Raw genomic sequence first — 6,143 nt, 5'->3', positions numbered from 1 at the left:
ACTGCGGGCCGAACAAGCACAGTGGGCACGGGATTTTTAGAAATCCCATCCACTGTGCTTGTACTGTACATTGCAGAATTTTGGATGCAGCTGAAGCATGCTGCATACAAAGCGCTGCAAACCCTGATCGTGTGCACACAGGGAACGGAGGAAAGGTGAGGAGAATTTTTTTTTTGCGTATTACTAAAGGATAGGCACAATACTACTAGGTACAATACTACAAGGAAGGGCACAAAACTACTAGGCACAATACCACAAGGATGGGCATAATACTACTGGGCACAATACTACAAGGCACAATACTACAAGGATGGTCACAATATTACTGGAAACAATATTACTAGGATGGGCACAATACAACATGGCACAATACTACAAGGATGGGCGGAATACTACAGGGCACAATACTACAAGGATGCGCACAATAATACTGGGCACAATATTACAAGAATGAGCACAATACTACAAGAATGAGTACAATACTACAAGGATGGGCACATTACTACTAGGCACAATACTATAAGGATTGGCACAAAACTACAGGGCACAATACTACAAGGATGGGCATAATACTACTGGGCACAATACTACAAGGATGGGCATAATACTACAGGGCACAATACTACAAGCATGGGCAAAATACTACTGGGCACAATACTACAAGAATGGGCACAATACTACTGGGAATAATACTACAAGGATGAGCACAAAACTACAGCTCACAATACTGCAAGGATGGGCATAATACTACTGGGCACAATACTACAAGGATGGGCATAATAATACTGGGCACAATACTACAAGGATGAGCACAATACTACTGGTCACAATACTACAAGGATTGGCATAATACTACAAGGATGGGCATAATACTACAGGGCACAATACCAGAAGGATGAGCACAATACTACTGGGCACAATACTACAAGGATGGGCACAATACTACAAGGATGGGCACAATAGTATTGGGCACAATAATACAAGGATGATCATAATACTACTGGGCACAATACTACTGGGCACAAGGATGGGCACAATACTACAGGGCACAAGACCACAAGGATGGGCACAAGACCACAAGGATGGGCACAATACTAAAAGGATGGACACAATACTACTGGGCTCAATACCACAAGGATGAGAACCTTACTACAGGGCACAATGCTACAAGGATGGGCACAATACTACAAGGATTGGCACAATACTACAAGGATGGGCACAATACTAAAAGGATGGGCATAATACTATTGGGCACAATACCACAAGGATGAGAACCTTACTACAGGGCACACAGATGGGGAACATTACTACAGGATGTTGAGTAAGATTACTATATGATGCTGCTAATTTTAAAACAATATTACAAAAAGGTAATACAATTCAAAATAAAGCATGATTTTTTTGCCATTAAAAATGCTTTTTTATATATAAACTAAACAAAAAAAAGTACAGGTTTGTTATAATAAGCAAGCAAAAAATGTTCAAAAAAGTGATCCAAAGGTGTATAGAAAAAAAACAAAACATGAATTCATTAAAGGGAACCTGTCAGCAGAAATTTCGCCCAAAACCTAAAAGATTCCCCCTCTGCAGCTCCTGGGCTGCATTCTAGAAAGGTCCCTGTTATTATTGTGCCCCATGTGAGACCAAAATAAAGACTTTATAAAGTTGTACCTTTTTGTATTCAGATTCTGTAAATGTGACACGGGGGCGGGCTCTCTGCCGTCCGTTATTCTGCCTCCTGGTCCTGTATGCTGCCCCCATCGCTCCTTTCCATAGCTGATGCACCGCCCACTGCTCCAGCCGTCCCCGCGCATGCCCAGTGCCAGTTTCACAGGACTGAGCAGTGTGACCATTGGTGACGTGTGCGCAGGCAAGTGATTATGGGCGGGGCTGTGATTGTTATCAGCAAGTACCCGCCCATAATCTCGTGAGCGCGCAAACCTCACCAGCGGTCACACTGTGCTCAGGGTAGATGCTAGACTGTATGGGCTGCTTCCAGGGATGACGTCCCTTTTGTCACGTGATAGGGGCGTGTTCAAAATACTATCACGTGACAAAAGGGACGTCATCCCTGGAAGTAGCCCATACAGTCTAGCTCCCCAAAGCACAGTGTGACCGCTGGTGAGGTTTGCGCGCTCACGAGATTATGGTCGGGTACTTGCTGATAACAATCACAGCCCCGCCCATAATCACTTGCCTGCGCACACGTCACTAGCGGTCACACTGCTCAGTCCCGTGAGACTGGCACTGGGCATGCGCGGGGATGGCTGGAGCAGTGGGCGGTGCATCAGCTATGGAAAGGAGCGATGGGGGGCGGCATACAGGACCAGGGGGCAGAATAACGGACGCCAGAAAGCCCGCCCCCGTGTCACATTTACAGTATCTGAATACAAAAAGGTACCACTTTATAAACTCTTTAGTTTGGTCTAACATGGTGCACAATAATAACAGGGACCTTTCTAGAATGCAGCCCAGGAGCTGCAGAGGGGGAATCTTTTAGGTTTTGGGTGAAATTTCTGCTGACAGGTTCCCTTTAAAAATGTCACTTTGTCCTGCAAAGAATGTGGCCCCTCTCTTTTTTTTTTTATATGCCGCCCATACACCCAGCTGAGTTTGAGAACTCTGCTCTAAAGCCTGCTTTACACCTTGCAATTACGCATACGATATCATATGCGATCGTACCCGCCCCCATCGTATGTGCGGCACGTTCAATTTGTTGACCGTGTCGCACAAACGATTATTTGCTGTCACACGTACTTACCCTTCCATACGACCTTGATGTGGGCGGTGAACATTCACTTCCTGGAGTGGGAGGGACGTTCGGCGTCACAGCGACGTCACGCGGCAGCTGGGCGGAGATGAGTGGGACGTAAACATCCCACCCACCTCCTTCCTTCCGCATTGCCGGTAGGAGCCGTGGGACGCAGGTAAGATCTGTTCATCGTTTCCGGGGTGTCACACACTGCGATGTGTCTTACCCCGGGAACATTGAACAACCCGACGTATGATTTTTAACTTTTGAATGGCGTGCATGCAATGAACGGTTTTTTGTTCAATCGCAATCGCACGTAGGTTTTACACGCTGCAATATTACTTACAATGCCGGATATGCGTCACTTACGACGTGACCCCGCTGACACATTGTAAGATTTATTGTAGCGTGTAAAGCCCGCTTAAGGCATCTCATTCTCATCCTTTGGGATGTTTGCATCCTTTGAGTGTTCTCTTAGTCAACCTTGGACAGATATTTCAATGAATTATTTTTAACTGATTTTCCATCATCGGCTGGTAATATGGTTATTTTGGTGTTTGTTGTTAGGTTTTCAAAAATGACACATTTTATCGCCTTCCCATACTTACTGTCACGCTCCCCGGGTCCTCTGCTCCGCTTCCCGGCTCACCTGCCACGCTCCCCGCTCTCCAGCCTCCATCGCCCGCGCTTCCCAGGCCTCCTGGTCCCCGCTCCCGGCGCCCGTCGGCTTCCCAGCCCCAGCCCGGCTCTGCTGCGTCCTCCTATCAGCTTCCTGCCCTGGCTTCTGGCACCCGGGCCGCGCGCATGCGCATTAGGGCGCGCGCGCGGTCACTGACCCTTTCTTAAAGGGCCAGTGTCCACTGACAGGAAATGAAGCACACAGGTACGGGGTATAAAGGGGTGCAATGTCCAAGGGGGCGGGGCCTGATCTTCGTGTTTCCCAAGCTAGGAGTCAGGTCTCCTTGTGTTCCTGTGAGATACTTACCTCTCTCTCTTCTAGAGCCGATCCTGCATTGACATCTGGTCCTGCCGTATCCCGAACCCCGAACGCTGCCTATCTGCCATCCTGACAGTCCGCACCTTCTCTGTTCCCTGCGGTGACCCGTCATCTCGCTCCAACGGTTCCGGACCCCGCCTGACATCATCCCGGCTTCCGAACCTGAGCTCCGTCACCCGGACCACCATCAGTGACCCCGTGGTTCTAGGGACTTCTCCATTGTGCTCTTGTGCGCGGACTGTTCTGCTACCTATAGTGCTCCGGCTACCGGACTCCTTTCCCTCATCGGGGAGTTCGGCCCAGTGGATCCACCTTCTGGGTCTGCCCATCCACCTGGCCCTAACAGTAAGATCAGGCCATGGATCCCGCCGAAGCACTAGCGGCCTTGCATGAGGAACTCCAACGCCAGCGTGAAGTCCAGACCCGCATGCTGAACTTTATGACTTCCGTGGACGCCCGCTTGAACACGCTACAAGCATCGGTCACATCTTCAGCACCTCCGGCCTCCACTAGTCAATCCACGGCTCTCGCTCCCGTGGCAGCCTCCTCGGATGCTTCCAGACTTCGTTTGGCCTCACCACCCCAGTACGCCGGAGATCCCAAGACCTGCAGGGGGTTTATAAACCAATGCTCCCTCCATTTCACGCAGCTGCCGCATTTGTTTGCCTCCGACCAAGCCAAGGTCGCCTTCATAATGTCTCACCTAGAGGGCGAGGCACTGGCGTGGATGAACCCCTTGTGGGAGAAGGAGGACCCTATGACCAAGAACCTCCAGGAGTTCCTGCAGGCTTTTCGCGGCACCTTTGACGAGCCCGGACGCGCCTCCGCGTCTGCTTCATCTCTTCTCCGGTTACGTCAGGGAACTCTGACGGTGGGTCAATACGCCATCCGTTTCCGCACCTTGGCTTCGGAACTCGGGTGGAATAACGAGGCCCTAACCGCCGCCTTCTGGGAAGGACTCTCGGGTCGAATCAAAGATGAGCTGGCTGGTCGTGACGTACCGTCCACCCTGGACGCCCTGATTACCCTAGCGACTCGAGTGGACATTCGCTTTCAGGAGCGGTCCAAAGAGGTGTCCCGTGAGAGACGCCCGGTACGGCATTCCTCTCCTCCGCAGAAATCCGCCGTACTCCAGTCAACGGCATCTGGTGTCTCCGTCCATGAGCCCATGCAGGTCGATCGTGTGCGACAGTCTGAACAACGTCGAGCAGAGCGGCTCGCCAAGGGTCTCTGCTTCTACTGCGGAGAGGGCACACACCTGGTACGCTCCTGTCCAGAGAGGCCGGGAAACTCCAAAGCCTAGGGTCGGTAGGAGAGGCCACCCTAGGTGCTGGGACTCTCTCAGACCCGGTTACATGGACTGTGCAAGTGACAACGGGAGAGACGCGGTTCACGGCTGAGGCGTACCTCGATTCTGGGGCAGCAGGCAATTTCATCCAGCAGGCCACGGTGGACAAGTACCAGGTGCCTGTTACTCCGCTCGACAAACCCCTCGTGATTGCCTCTGTGGATGGGAGACCCCTCTCTGACACCATCTCCTGGATCACCAGGCCGGTTGAATTGCGTATCGGTGCTCTGCACACCGAGAACATCGCTCTCTACGTCCTCCCACACATGTCACATCAAATCCTGCTGGGCCTTCCTTGGTTACGGACACACGAACCTTCAGTCAGCTGGGGCACTGGTGAAATTACTCGATGGGGCTCTTCTTGCCATGAGAACTGTCTGAAGACCATACAACCCATCCGGCGACCTCCGGTTCCAGAGTCCCTACCGGGACTACCCTCAGCCTATTGGTCCTTCGCGGACGTCTTTGATAAGAAGGAGTCAGAGGTACTTCCGCCACATCGTCCTTACGATTGTGCCATTGACCTGCTCCCGGGAACTACACCACCTCGAGGACGGATATATCCACTGTCTCCAGCCGAAACAAGGGCCATGTCTTCTTACATCACAGAGAGCCTGGCAAGGGGATTCATTCGGAGATCCTCCTCTCCTGCTGGAGCAGGCTTCTTCTTCGTAAAGAAGAAAGAGGGCGACTTACGCCCATGCATAGACTACCGGGGATTGAATCAAATCACCGTAAAAAACAAGTATCCCCTGCCGCTCATCCCCGAATTGTTTGATCGGCTCAGAGGAGCTCGCGTGTTCACCAAGTTGGATCTTCGGGGTGCCTACAACCTGGTCCGTATCCGCTCGGGGGACGAATGGAAGACCGCGTTTAACACTCGCGATGGGCACTATGAATACTGCGTGATGCCCTTCGGCCTGTGTAACGCACCAGCAGTCTTCCAAGAATTAGTGAACGACGTGTTTCGGGACCTTCTCTACGTCTGTGTGGTGGTATATCTGGATGACATCCTTGTCTTCTCTCCGGACCTTCAGACCCACCGA

This window comes from Anomaloglossus baeobatrachus, chromosome 1, assembly GCF_048569485.1.
Source record: "Anomaloglossus baeobatrachus isolate aAnoBae1 chromosome 1, aAnoBae1.hap1, whole genome shotgun sequence".
Taxonomy (NCBI): domain Eukaryota; kingdom Metazoa; phylum Chordata; class Amphibia; order Anura; family Aromobatidae; genus Anomaloglossus; species Anomaloglossus baeobatrachus.
This window is presented reverse-complemented; position numbering follows the sequence as displayed.